Source organism: Oryctolagus cuniculus, chromosome 6 (assembly GCF_051225735.1).
Source record: "Oryctolagus cuniculus isolate XC-2025 breed Fujian yellow rabbit chromosome 6, ASM5122573v1, whole genome shotgun sequence".
In the NCBI taxonomy this organism is placed as follows: domain Eukaryota; kingdom Metazoa; phylum Chordata; class Mammalia; order Lagomorpha; family Leporidae; genus Oryctolagus; species Oryctolagus cuniculus.
The window spans coordinates 97,224,057-97,233,719 of NC_142872.1; the positions used below are offsets into that span (position 1 = coordinate 97,224,057).

General features: G+C 41.6%; 1 non-coding gene across 1 annotated transcript; it reads left to right on the forward strand.

Annotated features, from left to right (window-relative positions):
- Window positions 1-4,384: 4,384 nt before the first annotated feature.
- LOC127490821 (U4 spliceosomal RNA) lies at window positions 4,385-4,524 on the forward strand. The gene has a single exon (XR_016236671.1). It is a non-coding gene; the product is annotated as a U4 spliceosomal RNA (small nuclear RNA).
- The last annotated feature ends 5,139 nt before the right edge of the window (window positions 4,525-9,663 follow it).

The window sequence follows — 9,663 nt, forward strand, 5'->3', positions numbered from 1 at the left end:
GCCGTGCTGGCATCCCACATGGGTGCTGGTTTGTGTTCCAGCTGTTTCTCTAATATCTGGCTCTCTGCTTATGGACTGGGAAAGCAATAGAAGATGGCCCTCTGTAACTCTGCTTCTCAAATAAATAATCTTTTAAAAATACACTTCTTATTGATTTTTCATCATAGCCCTACATATATATCCTATTTAAAGTTTTTTGTAATTTATTTCTATATTTAAAAACTCATTTATTTGAGAGAGACAGAGAAAGATGGAGCACTCCTATCCCTGCTTCATTACCAAATTGCCCACAATAGCTGGCACTGGACCAGGCTGAAGCCAAGAACCAAAGATTTAATTCACATCTCCTGCAGGCAGGGCAGGGATCCAAATACCTGAGCTATCACCTGCTGCCTCCCAGGGTGTGCATTAGCAGGAAGCTGGAAGCAAGCAGAACTGGGACGGGAGCCCAGGCACTCTCATTATGGATATGGGCATCTGAAGTGGCATCATAACCACTGTGCCAAATGCCTACCTCTAAGGTCATTTTTCTTTTAAAGATTTTATTTATTTATTTGAGAGGTAGAGTTACAGACAGTAAGAGGGAGAGAGAGAGAAAGGTCTTCCATTTGCTGTTTTACTCCCCAGATGGCCACAATGGCTGGAACCAGGAGCCAGGAGCTTCTTCTCCTTTGACCTGAACAATCCAATGATAGTTGCCCGTTGTGCCCAGTTCTCACTATTGCACTGTAGCAGATCAGATTTCCCCCCAAATGATAGCATCTCCCTTCCATATGCATGCTGCCTCAACTGAACACAAAACAGGAGTTACCACAACTAAGATGCTTGGGCATGTTCTAGCGCTGCTGGGAATCCTTTGTCAAATGTTTACCAGCCTTTAAGAGACAAATCCTTCTTTATTACATAAAACCACTACTTACATGTGTAGATTCAAGTCCTGAGTCCTCTACTACCAGAGTGACCTCAAAAAAATTAGTTGTTTTGTATAGTGATTTCTTTATTTGTAAGAAAGCAATGACAATGTTACCTCTTAGGGCAGCTTTGAAGATTAAATGAGATAATACCCGTAAACACCTTAGAATACTCCTTAGAACTCATAATAAGTACACAAAAAATGTTATCCATCCTTACAAATAATTTAAGAATTACTAATAGTAGCATTCTCCCCAATTACTGTTATTACTATATTGTGGCAGATTTTATTTTCCAAAGATTAAAACACCTCTCATCTCTAATGTTCCTCCCCAGTTTAGCTTGTTAAAATCTATAGCAACAATACCCTATACCTGGTTCGGTTGTGTGAGTGCAACCTGTTGAAATCCCTGCTTAGTATATACTAAATTGATCTTCGGTATATGAAGGTAATTGAAAATGAAACGTGATGAAGGGCGGGATGGGAGAGGAAGTGGGTGAGGGGAGGGCCACGGGAGGGAGGGAGGTCGGGGGGAAGCCACAATACAAAAGATGCATTTTATATTCTACTTAAAACTATTGGTTGAGCTCTGTAATTAATACACAATTACTCTTAGGTGTTTAATCAATGCTATAACTAGTACTCAAAAAAAAATCTATAGCAAGATAAAAAGTGTTCCATTTCTCTCTCCTTGAGTTTGAGTGGACTAATAAATGCTTGGCGGTGTAGAGTAGGGAGAAATAGTGATTTCAGAGACTAGGTCCTAGGCGATGCCACTTCTGCATTCTTTGCTTGAATACTTGTACTTGGAGTCCTGAGTGGCCATTAAGAACCTGATTCCTCTGAGACTGCCCTGCTGGGAAGAAACCAGGGCACCTGGAGAGGCCACAGGTGGGCAGTCTGGTTGACATTCCTAGTTTTTGACTGATCACAGCCCAGCTGTGCAATGAAGGAGCCTGCAGCCTCCTGAATGTCAGGTCACTTCCAATGTTCCCCTCTTCAAAGCTGAGGTCCCAGACCTCATAAAGAAAGGGTACCTCAAAGAAATCTTGACTAGATATATACTTCTATATCTAGTAAAGATCCCTTACCCAAGGAAATCTTTAAGCACAATAGAGTGGTTGCTATTTTCTCTACAAAATTCGGGGATGGTTGTTATGCAGCAATAATCATTATGACGTCTTTCCAGCTCCAAGAAAGTGGTGCATTTCTCTTTTTCACTATTCAGTTTTTGTCACCCAGTACACAGTTGTCCTTAACTATGTGTGGAGCACTGTAACATAGTATATGTTAAACAATTCCTTATAATTGGGCAATTAGATGTTTTATGTTATTCTTAATGAATTCACTTATCATGTACAGTCTAAAGGGACTTCAGAAAGTTTGTGGCAAAGTAGAATTAAAAAATTATTTTTGGCACAAAATATTTTGCAGTCTATGAATAATTTTTCCATAATGTGCATTTCCATGAACTTTTAAAAGATCCATTTTCGGCCGGCGCCGCGGCTCACTAGGCTAATCCTCCGCCTTCCGGCAATGGCACGCCGGGTTCTAGTCCCGGTCGGGGCACCAGATTCTGTCCCGGTTGCCCCTCTTCCAGGCCAGCTCTCTGCTGTGGCCAGGGAGTGCAGTGGAGGATGGCCCAAGTGCTTGGGCCCTGCACCCCATGGGAGACCAGGATAAGCACCTGGCTCCTGCCATCGGATCAGCGCAGTGTGCTGGCTGCAGCGCGCTGGCCACGGTGGCCATTGGAGGGTGAACCAATGGCAAAGGAAGACCTTTCTCTCTGTCTCTCTCTCTCACTGTCCACTCTGCCTGTCAAAAAGAAAAAAAAAGATTCATTTTCAATACCAGAAAGTAGAGTTGAGTCATAGAATATTGTAAATGGTTTGGATATGGAGATATCAAAATATTTTATTGGTATTATTGGTTACAAAGAATCATCCAAAGAGAGCCTGTAGAAAGTTAAACCATCATGGGCCAGCATTGTGGCATAGTGGGTAAAGTCACCACCTGTGGAACCTATATCCTATATAGGCACTTGTTTGAGTTCCAGCTGCTCTACTTCTGATCCAACTCCCTGCTAATGTGCCTGGGAAAACAGTAAAAGATGAGTGCTAAGTGCTTGGGTCCCTGTACTCCTGAAGGAAACCCAGAAGAAGCTCCTTGACTCCTGGCTTCGGACCAGCCCAGCTCCGGCTGTTGTAGCCATTTGGGGAGTGAACCAGTGATTAGAAGATTCTCTCTCTCTTGCTCTCCCTCCCTCCCTCCCTCTCTCTCTCTCTCCCTCCCTCTCTCTTCCTTAACTCTGGCTTTCAAATAAATAAATATCTTTAAAAAATAAATGCTAATTAATCGCACAGCATCAATTATAAACCAGAGTGATGACTTCTGAACAGAATATTAACTTTGAAACAGGTTTGCTAACCTCATGATTCTCTTCTTGATTTCAGGAGACAAAGAAAATAAAAATACGGGTCACCAGCTGTGTTTCTGCAAACCTGAAAATAAATATCTATATTTCTCGTTAAAAATTGAGAGTGGGTCAGGTTTTTGGCCTGTTGATTAAAATGCCTGCATCCTGTATGGGATAGAGTACCTGGATTTGAGTCTTTGCTCTGGCTGCCACTCCCAGCTTGCTACCAGTGATACTGGAAGGCAGCAGGTGATGGCACAAATAGTTGGGACCACGTCACATTTGTGGGAGACTGGCTCGTGTTCCTGGCTGTGACCCCAGCCCATCTACTACCATTATGAAAATTTGGGGAGTAAACTAACAGATGGACTCTCTCTCTCCCTCCCCCTATCAAATAAAAAATAAACAACAGTACAAATATTTCTGCAAACCTGACTTATATGTTCTTGTATTTAGGCAAGAGGTTAACAAGTTTAATCAGTTTCATTGCCTTTGGCCAAACTTAGAAATCATCTTGTATTGCTCACACATTCTGATGCTGAAATCATAATTTGGGGGCACAATTGCTGTCATGTCTACTACTGGCAAAGTCACATATCAGATAATTACTTAATGGAACAAATTTCTTCCATTATTTGGCCAGCTTTGACAAAATTTAGAGTGGTAGCCAAAATTAAATGTCCCAGTAGCAGTAAACAGTACTAATGTTTGAATTCTTATTTAAATCATTTGCTTGTTATTACTAAATGTATTTAGGACATAGCTCTGAAAATACAAAAATAAAAACTCCTTGACAATGTAGAAACAGTAGAGGCAGCAGTGTTTCTCTGATTTCCCTCCCCACACCCCAGCCTGCCGCATCATTCTCCCCAGGATGTAAAACATAAATGAATTCTTGGACCTTCCTCTAATGTAGGTCATAAAGCTCTCCTTCCAGAGGATTTCTCCCTATGCCTGCAGGAAAGGAGTGTCCTTTCTGAAGATGCAGGGTCACTGAGATAATGTGAACAAACAGACTTTGCTAAATTAACTCTACTTTATTATTATGAGGTCAAAGCTTTGCGCAATGGCAGTGTCGTAGCCAATGAGGTTTATCTGAGGTGCAATTATTGCTAATTATTATGAGGTCAAATAATTTTGTCCTCTGCAGCCTAATATATTAGTTATTTTTGTTATTTCATTATATTAGGGTGAGCACTTGCTGATTTCAGATCTCTGGGTAAAACTTAATAACAGAGTACACATTACTTAATGTAACATGTTTTGTTGTCAAAAACCATTCAGATAACTGAGATGGGCAAAATAACATGAAACCACAGAGACAGAAGTTTGAAAAGTACAGATGTGTATTGGGAGTTCATTTGTAATGGTTCCAATAGTGAACAAATTAAATAGTTTGTGTGCAGGGCTGGCATTGTGGCACAGAGAGTTAAGCTGCTTTCTGCAATACTGGCATCACATATGAGCTCCGGATTGAGACTTGGCTGTTCCACTTCTAAACCAGCTCCCTGCTAAAAAGCCAGGGAGAGCAGCAGTAATGGCCCAAGTACTTGGGCCCTTGGCACCCATGTTGGAGGCCCAGATGGAATTCTAGGCTTCTGACTTTGGCCTGGCCCAGCCCCAGCCATTGTGGCCATTTGGGGGAGTGAACCAGTGGATGGAGGATCTCTCTGTCTACCCTCTCTCTAAATAAATAATAAACTTCTTTAAAAGTTTTGTGCATAACCATTTAACAAAGAGAAATAGATTACTTGAGTATTCAAGTCTAGAATTATTTGCAAAAACATTTTTCCCGGCTGGCGCTGTGGCTCCCTAGGCTAATTCTCCGCTTTGCGGCGCCGGCACACAGGGTTCTAGTCCCGGTTGGGGCGCTGGATTCTGTCCCGATTGCCCCTCTTCCAGGCCAGATCTCTGTTGTGGCCAGGGAGTGCAGTGGAGAATGGCCCAAGTACTTGGGCCCTGCACCCCATGGGAGACCAGGGGAAACACCTGGCTCCTGCCATCGGATCAGCGTGGTGTGCCGGCCGCGGCAGCCATTGGAGGGTGAAGCAACGGCAAAAGGAAGACCTTTCTCTCTGTCTCTCTCTCACTGTCTACTCTGCCTGTCAAAAAAAATAAATAAATAAAATAAATTGGGGTTTGAGAGCTGGAGAACAGGGGCATGAATTTCTAGGTTGGTGAACCTGGACAGTCCCCAGATCATGAACCTCAGCTGTGAAATGGAGATAATATGTACCTCATAGGGTTTTGTAAGGACAAAATGGATTAACACGTGAAGGACTGAATCACCATGGATGGCACACAGGTGTGCATTAAATGTTATTGAAATCTTTCTAGATATTTGTCACTGGCTTTCAACACTGAGGCAACTTCTTCCCTGGATAGTACTGTAAATATAATCTTGATTTTTCTAGCCACCAGATAGTTTATTCATTTACTGGTTTATAATGTTATGAAGCTGTGATATAAGATTATGCCTTCTTTATACTAATTGTAGTAAGGTAACAATAGGTTTGAAAATCACCTCATAAGCTGTGTTACCATGCACATGATGAATCTCATTTGCTTTGTTTTATTTTAGTATCAATTCCAGCAGGTGACTTTTTTCTTTTTCTTTCTTTCTTTTTTTTTTAAGATTTATTTATTTGAAAGTCAGAGTTGTAGGGGTGGGGGGAGGCAGAGAGAGAGAGAAAAAGAGAGAGAGAGACATTCCATCTGTTGGTTCACTCTCCAGATGTCCAAATGGCCAGAGCTGGACTGAGCCAAAGCCAGGAACCAGAAGTTTCATTTGGGTCTCCCATGTGGGTGGACAGGACCCTGAACACTTGGGCCATTTGCTGCTACTTTCCCAGGCCATTAGCAGAGAGCTGGATTGAAAGTGGAGCAACTGGGAATCAAACTGGCATCACAGATTGAGGCTTAACCCACTATGTCACCATGATGGCCCCCAGAAGGTGACTTTTTTCTAATTTTGCTCTTAACGTCTGATGGTTATATCTTTTGGGTCTGATTTCAAATAAATTTCAAAGGGAAATTTATATGCATTGATAATTCCATGAATGAAAACATAATTACAATCACTTGGAAATCAACTTAGAATTCATTTGGTTTTGTTATTTCCCTTATACTTATATTGCTTAGGAAACTGAAATGCAGTTACATCAAAGGACCACAGGAAGAAGCGGAAGCAGGCTTAGTAATGATCTAACGAAATATTTTCACCTTATATGAGGCTTTGACATGTTTATGGAAAATAGAACTGAATGATACAAATTTTAAAAATAAACTTTACTTTTCAACATAAGCTCCATCGAATTGTAGACACTTTTGTAAGCAATCGTACCACCCTGTAGTCCATCTCTGAAGAAGTGAAAACACTGGGAAATTTACCATGTCAAGGTGGTCGGTTTTTACATTATTAACTAAAGAAAAATGCATGCCCTTTAAAGTCTTCAACTTTTTTTTTTTACGATTAGGAAATGAAAGATATCAGGAGCCAAATCCAGACTGTAAAGTGGATGCATAATGGTTTCCCATTGAAACTCCCATGTGAAACTGCCCTTGTCTGATGAGAATGAGCGGGAGGGAGCATTGTCCCGAGGAGAAGGACTCACCATGAAGATTTCCCAGGTGTTTTTCTGCTAACACTTTAGCTGACTTTCTTACAACACTCTCCTAATAAGCAGATGTTATCATTCTTTGGCTCTCAAGAAAGTCAACAAGCAAAATGCCTTGAGCTCCCCCGCCCCCAAACTGTTGCCATAACCTTTGCTCTTGAGCACTCCTCTTTTGCTTTGACTGGACCACTTCCACCTCGGAGCCATTGCTTTGACTGTGCTTTGTCTCCACAATCACACCCGTAAAGCCATGTTTCAGCTCCTGTTACAATTCTTTGCACAAATGCCTCAGGATCTTGATTTCAACTTTGTTTTAAAATGTCTGTTGAAAGCTCCTCCCTTGTCTTCAGATGATCTGGGCACAATAGTTTGATACTCTCTAGGTAAGCGGTGTCTCCTATAGTTTCTCGGTCAGAATTGTGTCTGCTGTCCCAGAGGAAGATGTCTGTGCTGTTGACGGTTGTTTCTGCTACCACTCATTAGCCCTCTTCAATTAGGGCACAGAAAAGATTAATTTTTCCTCACAAACCGAGGCGGATTGTCATCCTCCACATCATCTCATCCCTTCTTAAAGTGAGTTATCCGCTTGTGAACTCCTCATTTCTTTGAGGCCATTGTTTCCATATAGTTTTCATAAGCATCGGTTATTTTACCATTCCTCCACCCAAGCTTTATCGGCAATTTATTTTTTTAAGATTTGCTATTTGTTTGAAGGCAGAATGACAGAGTGGAGGCGGGGATGGGGGTGGGGGCGGAGAGAGAGAGAGCCTCCACCAGCTGGTTCACTCCCCAAGTGGCTGCAATGGCCAGGGCTGGGCTCGGCTGAAGCCGGGATCCAGGAACCTTCAGCCAGGAACTCCATCCTGGTCTCCCACATGGATGGCAGGTACCTAAGAACTTGGGCACTTTTCTGCCATTTCCCAAGCACATTAGCAGGGAGTTGGATTGGAAGCAGAACAGCTGGGATTCTATCTGGCACTCCAGTATGGGATGCCAGCATCACAAATCGCAGCTTAACCTTCTGCACCACAATTCTAGCCAAAAATTAATATTTTCTTGCTTCAAATTTAGCCGAGTCCGTGTTGCTTTGAGAGGGGCTCTTTCCAAACTGATGTCTTATTCTCCTTAATGCCTCAAATTAGATCCTGTTTAGACATGTTATAGCAAGTATTAGTTTATCTTGCAAACATTTTGAAGTGCATGCATAGTTTTTCATAATATACCTTTTTTGATGATTTATTTACTTATTTGAGAGGCAGAGGCTGAGATAGAGGTCTTCTGTCCTTTGGTTCACTCCTCAAATGTCTGCAACAGCCAGATCTGGGCCAGACTGAAACCAGGAACCAGGAGCCTAAGCCAGGTGTCTCCTGTGGGTTCAGGAGCCCAAGCATTTGGGCCATCCTCTGCTGCTTTCCCAGGAGCATTAGCAGGGAGCCGGATTGGAAGTGAGGCAGCCAGGACTCGAACTGGCACCCATAGGAGAGGCTGGGGCTACAAGTAGCAGCCTAACCCGCTGAGCCATGGCATCATTCACCCATAATATACATTTTCCCAAGAACTTTTGAAGACCCCTTGTAAAATTCGAGGCTCAGAGACTCATTGTGCTAAAACACAGAGACCAGCTTTTGGGAATCATATTTCCTGATATAGTCTTCTCTACTTACAACTTCTCTCAGATTTTATAAATCATAAATATGAGACTACCAAATTCATTGTAGAAAATTCAATACTTAATGGATATTTCAGAAAATTACTCACATCAGGGTTTTTTTTTTTTAAAGTATTATTTATTTTAAAGGCAGTGTTAGAGAGAGAGAGAGAGAGAGAGAGAGAGAGACCTGCCTTTGCTGATTCATTCCTCTAAATGGCTTCTGTGACTGGGTTGGGCCAGGCTGAAACCACGTGGGTGGCAAGGCCCAAAGCATTTGGTCAATCATCCACTTCTTTCCAAGGTGCATTAACAGGGAGCTGAATTGGAAGTGGAGCAGCCAGAACTCGATCTGACACTGTATGGAATGCTGGCATCACAGGTGGTAGCTTGACTCACTGTACCACGACACTGGCCCCAACATTAGGTCTGAACAAGGTCCTTATGAAAACACTGGGCAAACTCTAGAGAGTTCATTTGCTATAAAATGAATTATAAAGTTAAGGCATTTTGAGTTAGTACATGAGCTGATACAGTGGCAATTCTGGAGGTGAGTGTAATGATTTTAATGTACTGCAATACTTTGCATTTTGCCTTGATCTTAATCCAAACCAAGCCTTGGGAATAACAAAAGAATGAAGTAAGTTCCTGGATAGATTTGAAGCTCAGTTTGTCTCCTTATTTGGATAAACTGTAATGAAGTTCACATTTGCTTTTAAACAATCAGAACATAAAAATGTACTGACAAAAGTTAGATTTGTTCATTTTCACAGACACAAAAAATTTGATACCGTCCTGCCTGCATACTTACTGAAAGCAGGTATGGATTTAGTGCAGAGTGTGTACCTTTCTCCCCTTTTTTGGAAGTGAATACTTTTTTTAAAGTTTTTTTATTTCTCCTAACAAAATTCTATTGGATCAGAAAAGCAAATCAATCTTTGTCAAGTTAGTAGCCAGCAGGACAGAATGCACTATAAACTTACTGCTGAAACCTTACTCTGGGCTAAAAATTTACTGTTTTTTTTTTTTTTTTTTTTTAGTCATCTAATATATTTGGTATTCTTCTTTT